The following is a 12,920-nucleotide window of genomic DNA, read 5'->3' as shown; positions in this document are numbered from 1 at the left end:
ATAGTTGGACTTTGTTAATAACAAAAATAACACGAATCAACTGTACCACACACATCTTCATCGAACTATTCTAAAGCGATTGTTAATAATTTCTTTATAAGAGTGAAAACGAAATTAATGGCTTAACAAATTTTACACAGAATTTTTACCGATGTTCAAGGGGCCGTAGATCAGCACAGACTGAAGACAGATATCGATTTTTGCATGATCGGGTGACAAGGACAGGTGGATCACCTAGATACAGCGCCAAGTTTGGCAACAATGGACAATTAAACTACGGTGTAGGTGACAAAGTTATTGAAATAAAATTATAAATAACATAAGACATAAATTATATATAATATAAAGATATGCCTTGGCATGATTAATTAAATTAAGTTAAGAAACTAGTGGTGCATGGCATCGTGCTTTAAGGGAGATTGCTGGAACTTCCCGCACAAAAAATATTTTTTACAAAAAAAGATTCATTTTTCTTAGAACTTTGAAAAAATATATTTATGAGATTTTAAATTTAGTTTAAAAGAATTGAATTTTTTGAGAAATTTGAATTTCCTTAATACATTGATATGTTTTAGAAATTATGAACGGAATATTGAAGCGCGTGGGCGCTGTGTCGCACTACAACGGATAAACATTAGTACAGAACCCATTTTTTTCAGATGGTGAAATATAAATGAAGAAGTATTCAAGTAAGTCTTTCAATTGAAAGAACATTGAACTTACCAGAAGTTCAAATGGGGTCAAAATATTTGAAGTTTTAAAATGTTGTGCTGGCTTCTTCAAATTCTATACCCCTTCTAGAAGCATTAGTGTAAAATCTAGTATTCAGAACAGTATATCTTTCTTAGTGTCGCAAGTGTTTAAATTGCAGCCACGTGCAAATCGCATATACATTTATTTCTGGGCATATAGGGCACGCACGAGCAGTCTAATAAATAACGAGTAGCGGTCGGTGCAACCGCCTCCCGTATTAAGACGTTATTATAATACGTGAACAACCGTTAAGCTTAACGGATGGCGCTATATAAGTTTCCCAAATTGCACGAAAATTCCATTGGGCGGGATTAGCGTTCCAGAAGATTAGGCAGGCAAGACAATATTAGGTGCATTGCAAGATGCAAATCGGATGGGGAATTGATCAACCGCTCTGGCAATTCAGGCGGAACCTTGGGTCAATGGCATTCTTACCTTAAGCCACACGGCTGGGACTTAAATAAAAATAATGGGTATAATAATCAGGAAATTTGTAATTCACAATAAATAATAGAAAGCATTAAATCTGGGTTAATAGCATTTATGATAATAAAATTTTTGTTGTTGTGAATAGTTTACACAGTTTTGTGTCTTACGAATCGAGATCACGACGAGTATATACGTCAATCGCAAACTAACTTGAACCTGTTGAGATACTAGAAAAAATTATGGGTTTGTTTAACAGAATTTAAAATGTTCTTACCATACTTTACATCTATGCTAACATATACATATATTGCGTTCGCATTTAACTAAAAACGATATAAATCTAAAAAAAACATAAATAAAACTAAAAACGATATAAATATAAGAATAACATTATAAATATAAATGAGTTACTGAAAAAAAGCAATAAGTATTTTTTAAATAAACAGTAGAAGATGTAATTCAATCGACTAAGTTTTCAATCTTATTGATTAAGTGTGTTAAATGTAGTCTCAAAATATCCTGAACAACTTGACGTTATAACATATAGTGTTTTTCATTTTTTTTTCAAAAGTTTCAATTTAAATAACAAATAGTCATTGATTTATACGCATGACAAATGTACTTTTGCCATTACACACAATTCTGCCACTTTTCCCTGTTTGGCAAACATAGTCAACTGGTTAATGAAACCATATACTAAATATTTTGAAAATAGTATATATGCACTTAAGAATTTTATAAATGCATTTTTTATGTTGATCTTGAAAATATTTTTCTTTTATTACTGATTCAATATGCCTGTGAAATTTCTTGTATATTTGTTTTTTTTTTGGAAAGCAGCCTAATTTTTTTGGGCAAGTTGTGAAAAACTTGGACTTTGGTCATATTATTCTTTCTCGTATAGTGGTGTCCTGATGTAGAAGCCAATTTGTGATATGTTTAGAAGCTAATTATTATCAATATTATAATTCAAAATATTTTTATTATATTGCTGGACGGTTTGTTGAAGGTTTAAAATGAAATTTAACACCAAGATTATTTTTCCTAAGAAATACTAATACACCGATGTATCAATCTTGCAGCAAAAGATTCCGAAATACAATTTATGAAATTTATATTTTTATGATGCATAATTGATATAGCAGGGATAGTACTTCAGATATTTTAAGTTGAATAATGTCAAGATCAGATCTTCTCAACCTATAAACCAGCAAGATTTTCCGCATTTATTGCATAAAAGTATGATTAGATATGTAAATTATTAATAGCACATTCAAATTATCTAGAATTTTAGTATTATCAAAAATCTTTGACATCAACAAATAATTCAACGTGCAATGTAGTGTAGTACAATAGTGCAATAATCTTTGGATGAAGATTGAAGCAACTAGAAGGGATGGCTCAGTTTGCTGAAGACACACTTTTCAAAACTCAATATTTTGAAACAGCATTAAAGAACCCATTCTGTCGAAGAAAAAAGTTATGGCAAGGCCATGTTACGCTCCAACTCCCATACATTATGCTACTGAATCATACTTTACTAGCTGGCGTTTTACACATAAACTGCAACGTCACTGGTATGTTATGAAGCTGTGTCAGAAACGCCCTGTTATCAAAAATCGTGTTTTTGACATTTGTGCGGTTTCTAGGTTAAGTTTTCTATCTGGCACCAACCACATGGCTCCATTAAATATTTAGTATGGAAAGTTCTTCATAACATGGCCTTGCGATAACATTTTTTGTTGTGCGTCATAATCGGTCCCTAAATATAGATAAGCGCATATTTATGCATAAAATTGCACATAAAATATATCATATGTCATATTTATTGTTTCATAGTAAATACATGTATATGTGAATTGCAGGTGGGAGCAATTTAAACACTTTTGACACGAGGAAAGATTTACTGTTTTGAATATAAGATTTGACATTATTGCTTCGAATTGGGAAATAAAATTTGAATAAACTAAAAATGTATGACTTTATACATGGAGGAAACGTTCTGGGTCTTTCAAATATTATGAAAGTGTGTCTAGTTGAAATATAGATAAGCACATATTTTTGGATGAAATGGAACATGCCATGAATCCTATGCCATATTCATTATTTTATAGTAAATAAATATGTATGTTAATTGAACTACAATTTCTGTCGCAAATTTGGAAAAAAAAACTTTACGTTAAATCAAAAGACTACCAGTTAACTATTTCCAACAAACTTTGAAAAATTAATTCATTTTCATTTAAATTATGTATTTAAAATATATTAAGAGTATATTGAACTATGAATATATTTAAAACATTTCTAAAGTGAATTAATCACCTTTTACTACAGTTTTATAAGTTTTCTGACGAGGATGGCGACCAAGTACCTCGACGATCAATTACTCCTACGCCTTCGGCTAATAAGTAAGATAACTTGTTATAGTAATAGACTAATTAACTTATTACACTCCGTATTCAGGTTTCTCTCATGAATATACGCTTTAACTCAGAAAGTTAAGTTTTTTGCTTTGGCGAAAATGAAATTATGTCACGCGCAGAAAAATGTGTGGAGACTTGGAAAAGCAAACTGATGGGAAAAGGGCTGGTAGATATTATTCACAATATAAAAATGCTTGAAAACAACTATTCAATTATTGAATTTATTACACATATTGCATGGGTTAATTTACTCATGATGTTAACACTAATAATCTGCTTTATATTTCTATTACTACGAAAATAAAATTTTGAAACGCTATTGGAAAAATCTCTCGCAAAAGAACACAATAGTAAACACTTGTTGTTTTTAAGAAGATTGTTTGAAAAAGCGATTCTAGAAGAATACTTTATACAACAATTAAGAAACTACATTGTGAAATAAATAAATGCGATAGCAATTCAGACTTATACAAGATAAATATTTTTTCATTAGGTAATATAACAAAGTCTTTGAAGAGTAAATAGATACAAAGTTAATTACTTGTTTAGTATCCAGAAGAGAAAATTTCCACCTTATGCAGTTTTAACAAATAACAAATTTTACAATATGAACCATTTGCTAGATGTAATTATCACTACCTATAGCAAACATTTTAAATGCTGTATTCCTATTAATTACTTTGATAAGTAATTTTTTGCATACCCCAGCTATCTGTTTAATCTTACATTTATACATGTCCAGTAAAATAATTTGCATTTTATACATTTCCTTAATTATTAAGTTCGTTAAAAAGAGCTCTCAACGAATACATAAAAACCATGTGCTTGATCTCGTCTAGTTGCCAATTATATTATTGCACACATTTCATATAAAAAACCTTATGTGCTGGTTTATAAAAGAATAACATCAGCTCTAAAAAAATTGCAAATAATACGAATTCATATATCAAATTATTTCACGCATTATAATATATGCATTACCAAACTATTCATTACCTCTCAATTATGAAAATCGAACATGGTAAAAATGAATGTTACGAATCGAATGAATTTATGATATGTGAATGCTTTTGAAATATCCTGTTATTTATGCATATGAATAATGAGTATAGGCAGAAATATAATCATATATATGGATTTCAAATTACATATATAATAATGAATTCGTGTATTATGGTATGCAATCTGATGCATTTACACATATGGTAGGAATATAGTATTCCGAGCGAAGTTCTATTTGTTTATATTTAAACTTAGCTAGCTGTGATTTTCATTAAAACTTCCTATGTTAATTATATGTGTTTTCTCAAGTTCCATATTATAATTCCAACTATTGGAATAAATCCGATTCTCCAAATTTATATTTTTTTATGTTAATAAAATTATTTTTATTATTCACCGAGAAAATATTTTGTCATTTTCTTTATAGCATTTTAAAATGAAATTATTTTGAGTATATTCCTCTTTAGTGCCTGAGATAACGAATGTGGGCATTATGTAAGTGTGTATGTATGTATGTATATATATATATATATATATATATATATATATTATTTTCTCTTATTATAACCCAGAATTTCATAAATTTTTGAAATGTTGAAGAGCAAAGAATGAATAAAGCGTGGGAATGAATACAGATATAATTGATTCAAAAATAACTTTGTACACGTTCCTGTTCAAATACCTAGCGATAATTTAAAAATATTTTTAAAAATATTTTACATAAAACTGTGGATACGGAATGAAATTAATTTTGCTAAAAATGATTAAATGTTATTACATAATAAATTCTTTCCATATGCAGAATAAAATACGATTTTTTACTCAGATATGACTAAAAAGATAATTCTCAAAGTGAAATAGATAGTATAAAATTTAAGGGGCACACCTATGTGAAATTATAAAAAAATCGAAGATTGAATTTTTCCATATTTCGATAAGTTAAACCTTTAAAAATAACAGACTAAAATTTGAAATCAATGTCTTAAATTGTTTTTGAGATACAGCCACTTGAAAGAGTATATGATATACCATATGGTATTTGTCGTTACAATATAGTATAACAGCATTTTCAATTCAAATCAATTTTTTTGCATCACCTCTATATAGTTCTCCATACGACGACCATCCAGTTTTTGATCTGAACAAAAACCGAATTTTGGCAGGCCAAAAACGACCAAATTTTTTGGAAAAATTTAACTTTTTTTCCAACATGCCGCCATTTTGTCATTTTTTTATTTTTTTGCTAGCCCGTCATCGTATAGACAATATGTTTTAGTTTAACGATAATTTTTTTTAATGTTTTTTCAACAGAGGCTGCAATCACTCCAGCAGTGGAGGACCCTTTTTGGCGCCGCCATAGATTGCGTGTGATTTCAATAATATTTAATATTTTATTTAAAAAAATTTACTACGTTTTCTCAAAACATGTATAAATACACCCTCAAAATGTTAAATAGATCACTAGTTTTTTTTTAATTCTCATAAATGACCTGTTATTGATTGTCACACTAGGTGTGCTCCTTAATTCAATTAAGCTCATTGCATGTATTGAAATAAAATTGCAAAAAATAACATTTACAAATTTGTAGGACAAAATTGAATTTCAACGGAATTAGCTCACGAAATTATATCGGCATTAATTCAGATTAATTAATCAGATAATTATTTTATATAAATATTAAAATATTATACTTAGCGAAGGTGCTGTTTTTGTAAATCAATCATAGTGTGAATCACAATTTCAAGAACTGCGAATTAATTTAACTAATATTTTTTTAACTAAATACTCATTAAACATGAAATTGTACATTATTTGTAAATGCCCAGAAAAATCATCATAATTAGGTTATCATAGACCTCATACTACAAAGCAGTAAAAATCATGCCTTACACAATCCTTCACTTACCATGTGGATTTTTTCTTCAGGTTATTATTACCCAATAAATTAGACACTAATATGTTCTTCATTGATTTAAACAAACAATACACTTATCGAAATACATTTTTATGATCACACATATAATACACGCAAAAAATAACACCATATGTGTAGCTTTTCTATAATGGCGGCGAGCAATATAAAATAATTCTCGAATAATTCAGATCATCTTGCACGAATAGTCAAATTTACAATGACGTAGATGTGCTCAAATTCTAATACACTAGCGACATTAATTCATATTATTGACACCTGATCCAAAAATCGATATTTGCCAATTCAGGTGTTTAATCGATGTTAAAAATTTATTCTGTAGATTGCCTGTGATGTAATATTTTACATCTATTAAACACTATTATGGCTTCGAAGTAACATTGCACGTGCGTTTAGGTATATAAAATATTTTAGTGTTTTAAGTTGTAAAATGTAGTAAAAATTATTATGCAGGATAAAATACTATTACACAGGCCAACAAAAAAAAGTTTTTTTTTTGGTGCCTCAAATGTTAGAGCTGATTCTTATAGTATTTTTTGCGCTGATTTCAAATCTGCAAACCATTTTTTTGTATCAGCTCTAGTTTTTGAAATACAAAGAAGTTGCCGAAACCAGCTCCATTCGAGTTCGTCACGGAAAAGAACTTTTCAGTGTCAACTAATGTCCCAACTAAGGCCGAATGGGTCTTGTAAGTTTGTATGTACGAGTAGTCATATCTCATTAAAGTAACATTCGGAAATTGTATTACTCTTTTGTACTTTCCTTTCTTATATTAGGTGCGCAACTAAGTTCTCGCTGTTTGTCAGTATATGGCTCTATCAGTAAGGGTTGGTCGATTTTGACAAATCGAAAACGTCTTGAAGCAAGCTTAGAGTAAGTAAACAAACTGCTGCGACATATAATTGATTTCGTTTTTGCATTATATACTTCTGGTTAAGTGAATATGTCCAATTTTATGCCAAACAATCGTTATTCGCGAGGAGTGTTGATTTTCGTCTTCCATTCAAAAAAAAAAAAAAACGGGAACTCAAGTGCATCTAGACCTACGGAAATGTTGCTCTGAGCGAAACAACATGCCGTGAAGGGTTTTGTCGCATCAAAAATGGTGATTTTGATGTTGACGACCACCCTCGTGAAGGAAAGCCAAAACCTTCAAAAACGCTAAATTGAAGGCCTTGTTCGAAGAGGATCCGTGCCAAACTCAAGAAGATATTGCTTTAGAATAAGGAGTTACCCATCAAGCCATTTCCAAGCTATTGCATGCGTCGGGGATGATTTAGAAGCAAGAAACTTCGGTTCCTTGTGAGTTGAAGCCAAGAGACGTCGAGCGTCGTGCTTTCGCCTGTAAACAACTGCTCCAGCGGCGATAAAAGAAGAGGTTCTTCATCACATCGTGACAGGTGATGAAAAATGATTACATTACAGCAATCCAAAGACGAGAAAATCTCGGTTCGGCCGAATATTCACTTCGAAGGTTATGCTCTACATATGGTGGGACCAGGTCGGTGTTATTTGTTATGAGCTGTTGAAACCGAGTGAAACCATCACTGGAGAACTGTATCGAACTCAATTGATGCAATTTTTTTATAATAAAGTTACATCTTCATCGAAAAAACAGCGAGAACTTAGTTGCGCACCTAATATCGTAAAATATATCATATATATCGTATCTTGAAAACTAAAGCTCATAGAAACAAACCAATGTCATTTTTGAAATCAGCGCCCCAAATATACTTAAAAACAGTATTAAAATCGTTTGCACCATTTTCTTTGTTGACCTGTGTTATTTATCAACTTTTTGATCGAAAATTTATGTAATGTAATGTCTACATTTTTACTTCTTTGTAGTATAAGGTCTACGACAACTAATAAGGATGTTACTTTTCTGGGAATTTTCAGATAATATAAAATTTCATATTTAGTAAGTGTTTAAATAAAAAAATATTGGTTACAACAATTTGCAGTTCCTGAAAATGTGATTCACATTATGCTTGATTCACAGAAACAGCGCTTTCTTTAAACTTAATATTTTAATATTTATATAAAAAAATTATGATGAAAATTTATTTTTTGTATACATTTCATTTTCAGGGTATATATAATAAGTTATAACTAACAGTAACATTGTTTTAATTGAAAATGTGAATATATTTTTATTAAAAAAATCTGATGATGGTAGATTTCCAGTATTTCTTAGCAAATTCAATGTTGTTTAAATGTGGCAAATCAAATTTGTTCACTACTTAAATTTTTATTGATTAACGTATTTTTTCAAACGAATAACGTGATATAACTGAAAATTAGAGTGTGCAATTCATATCTTATACTATTCCTGAAAAATAATTTATATTACGAAAGTACAATATTACATACAGGGTATATTAATAATAATATTAACTATGTTTTTTTAAACGGATAACGTGACAAAACTGAAAATTGGAGTATGCAATTTAAGTATAAATTTAATATGTAACTACAATATTTTTCCCAAATACTATTTCCAAAACATAATTTATATTACGAAAGTACAATATTACATACAGAGCCATATCTGGGTATATGAATAATAATAGTAACTGTATTTGTTTAAACGAATAACGTAATATAACTGAAAATTAGAATATGTAATTTTATAAATTTAATATATCTACAATATTTTTCATACTATTCCCAAAAAATAATTTATATTACGAAGGTACAATATTACATACAGGGCCATGTCTGGTTATATTGACGCCTGCGTGCTCTTGAAAATAAAATGATAGAAAAATATCAAAATTTAATTCTTAACTTCCCGAAGTAGAAGATCATGTTTTTACGAAAAAATCCGACTGAACGAATTTGAAAAGATGGTCATTTAAAGTCGATGAATATTGAAAAATTTTGGGTCTTGTAATTTGTTAACATGCTTTATTGGTAATATTGGCTTATATTGGTTCTAACTCAATGCATTATTGTGCAATGAAAGATCTAGAATATATATATATATATATATATATATTAATATATATATATATATATATAATATTTCTAATTATCATAACTATCATTTAAAAACGCCAATATCTTCCAATAGTTACCATTTATTGTAGAAACACTCAGCATCAATTTTCTTATATACAGAGACCAAGCACTTGCACCGTTAACAGTTTTGATTTCAAAACTATAACGATTAGATAACAATAGGTAAATTTTATTATCATCTGGTAACACATTTTTGGGGTATTTTTTACAGTATATAAGCGACACCACAAATGATGTCAGATCATTGTTTATTTGGAGCTCGTGACGACATTACAGAGGTAAGTGTTTTGAGAATAATATATATTATGTAACAACTTTATATGTTTAGTTTGTTGTACGTGGCATGCTTGTGTTTTGATTGTTTTGATATCTTAGTGAATTAACGTTTCGTTTATATAAATCGACTTAATTAATTTTCGTAATTTAATGTATTTGTACTTAGTTGCTGTAGTGTTTTTTGGTGTAAAAACACTTAATTTTAGCCTCTATTCTCTGGATTAACACAAATTATTTAATGCATCTTGGTATTGTAATGTATATACCTTGTGATAATAGTCGGGATGACATTTTATTTAGTATTGCATTAATATTTTATTGAATTATACAATTCGTTTATTAAATAGTGATGAAGTTTTAGGAATACCAATAATTTAGAACAGATTTAGTGATATGCGAAAGACATGTCAAATTTTTATTACGTAATTCTGTGTTTTGAATAGTTACAATTGACTAGCGCTTGTTTTGATTGTTTGACTAATGTATTTGTTTTAATTGTTCCAGGGGTGGACAACTTCGGAAACCTATTGTGCATTAGTTTTTTGAACATTATTCTATCTATTTTTTAATTAATAATTTGATTTTACATTTTTGTTGTATTCACTTATTTTTATCATCCCGGGGTTATTTGTGTCCATACTTTTTATTTTTTTTTGTTTTGTTCGTGCGAGGTCAAAATTTTACGTCGAAATTTTTATTGTTGATCGCTTATCGTCTAAAACGATTTTCAAATCCATGTTTGCGCGTGTATAATACGTTCCTATCGCCTACCCCCCACGATAGGTTCGTTCGCGGTTCGGGATTCTTAGTTCGTAATTTAATATTTTATAAATTTAATATATTAACTAATTCTTTTTCTTACTTGCCTGTGTTTGGTTGCTTGCAAAGTTTTCCCAGGCGGCGCAACGCCATGCACATTAATTTTTAATTAGTACTGTATGTACATATAATGTACAAAATCTATTTCTTTATTATGTTTACTATTAGTATGTTAGGTTACACATGGATGCAGGTAACTCATCTCAAAATCTAAATTCGATTTGTTTATTAAATTTCTTATATTCGCTTTGACGGACCTTTTTGCTGTTCTGTAGTAAACGCGATTTGATCGGTTTAATTTAAAATTTTTGTGGTTGCACAATGGGTTTCATTGGACGGAGATGCAGGAATATGGAAGATGCAGTATTTGAAGTTAAGAAGAAAGGTATGAAGTTACAAAACTTTTGAAAGTTATGTATTTAATTAATGAAGTGACCATTTATTTTAGTGTGAACGGGCCTCCACTATCGATACCAGGAATATTATTATCAAGAACTACTACTACAACCGATTGGAGAAAGTGTGCATCAGCCCTGTTTCTTCATATACCTGGACACTAGAACGAGTTGCCAAATCAGCACCAGGAGGAGGTTTTTTAGTATCAGTATTACATTATCTAAGTTAGTTATAAGTGTATAATTTTTAAATATTATTACCGGGGCCCCGTTTATGTGCTAATCCCTATTTTAGGGGCACTTGTGTTTTTTTTAATCTCGTTTCAGATATTTTCAAGAAGATTCCCAAGAAACTACGCACTCAAGACCACAAGAAGACCGCTGGAAGTTGGGTACACAATTATTAAATTGAATAATTATATTAAACAATCAATTTTTGTTTCAGAGTTGTCGACAACCTTCCAAGAAGATTACCAGAAAATTTGCTCAAGACCAAATAGAACGAACAGAAGACTTTTACCAAATTGGACATTATGTACAAAAGTGAAGTGAAAGTGTGAAAAAAGACTACCAAATTGAACGATACGTGCAAAGTGAAGTGAAGTGACGTAAAGTGAAAGTGTAACAAAAGACTTTGTTTATATTGTGTCATTATTATTAGATATTAGATATACTATTATTGTTATTGTATTATATTAGTCTTCAGTTAAGATCAAGTTAACGGGCATTTTTAAGGGTTATTCGCGTAATTTTGGTTGGCATTTTCACGTTAAAATCTTCGGTCGTACTTTTTTTTTGGGAGAGTATTAGCGCTATATTATCTAAGTTAGTTATAAGTGTATAATTTCTAAATATTATTACTGGGGCCCCGTTTATGTGCTAATCCCTATTTTAGGGGCGTTTGTGTTTTTTTTACTCTCGTTTCAGATAACATTTCAAGAAAATTCGCAAGAAACTACGCACTTCAAAAGACTGCTGTAAGTTGGGTACACAATTATTAAATTGAATAATTGTATTAATCAATCAATTTTTGTTTCAGAGTTGTCGAGAACCTTCCAGGAAGATTACCAGAAAATTTGCTCAAGACCAAATGGGACGAACAGAAGACTTTTACCAAATTGGACAATACGTGCAAAAGTGAAGTGAAGTGAAAGTGTAAAAAAAGACTAACAAATTGAACGATACGTGCAAAGTGAAGTGAAGTGACGTAAAGTGAAAGTGTAACAAAAGACTTTGTTTATATTGTGTCATTATTATTAGATATTAGATATTTTATTATTGTTATTGTATTATATTAGTCTTCAGTTAAGATCAAGTTAACGGGCATTTTTAAGGATTATTCGCGTGATTTTGGTTGGCGTTTTCACGTTAAAATCTTCGGTCGTACTTTTTTTTGGGAGGGTATTAGCGCTATATTATCTAAGTTAGTTATAAGTGTATAATTTCTAAATATTATTACTGGGGCCCCGTTTATGTGCTAATCCCTATTTTAGGGGCATTTGTGTTTTTTTAATCTCGTTTCAGATATATTTTCAAGAAGATTCCCAAGAAACTACGCACTCAAGACCACCAGTTGGGTACACAATTATTAAATGGTTAGAAGTTAGGTACATAATTATTAAATTGAATAATCATATTGATCAATTAATTTTTGTTTCAGAGTTGTCGACAACTTTCCAAGAAGATCACCAGAAATCCTGCTCAAGACCAAATAGGACCAACAGAAGATCACTACCAAATTGAACGATACGTGCAAAGTGAAGTGAAGTGAAGTGAAGTGAAAGTGTGAGAAAAGACTTTGTTTATATTGTGTTATTATTAGATAATTACTCATATTGTATTATTAGTCAGTTAAGATCAAGTTA

The sequence above is a fragment of the Ctenocephalides felis genome, unplaced genomic scaffold (genome assembly GCF_003426905.1).
Source record: "Ctenocephalides felis isolate EL2017-DRISC unplaced genomic scaffold, ASM342690v1 CF-g0.4_SCAFFOLD_01604, whole genome shotgun sequence".
NCBI lineage: Eukaryota > Metazoa > Arthropoda > Insecta > Siphonaptera > Pulicidae > Ctenocephalides > Ctenocephalides felis.
Note: the sequence above shows the minus strand (reverse complement) of the source record.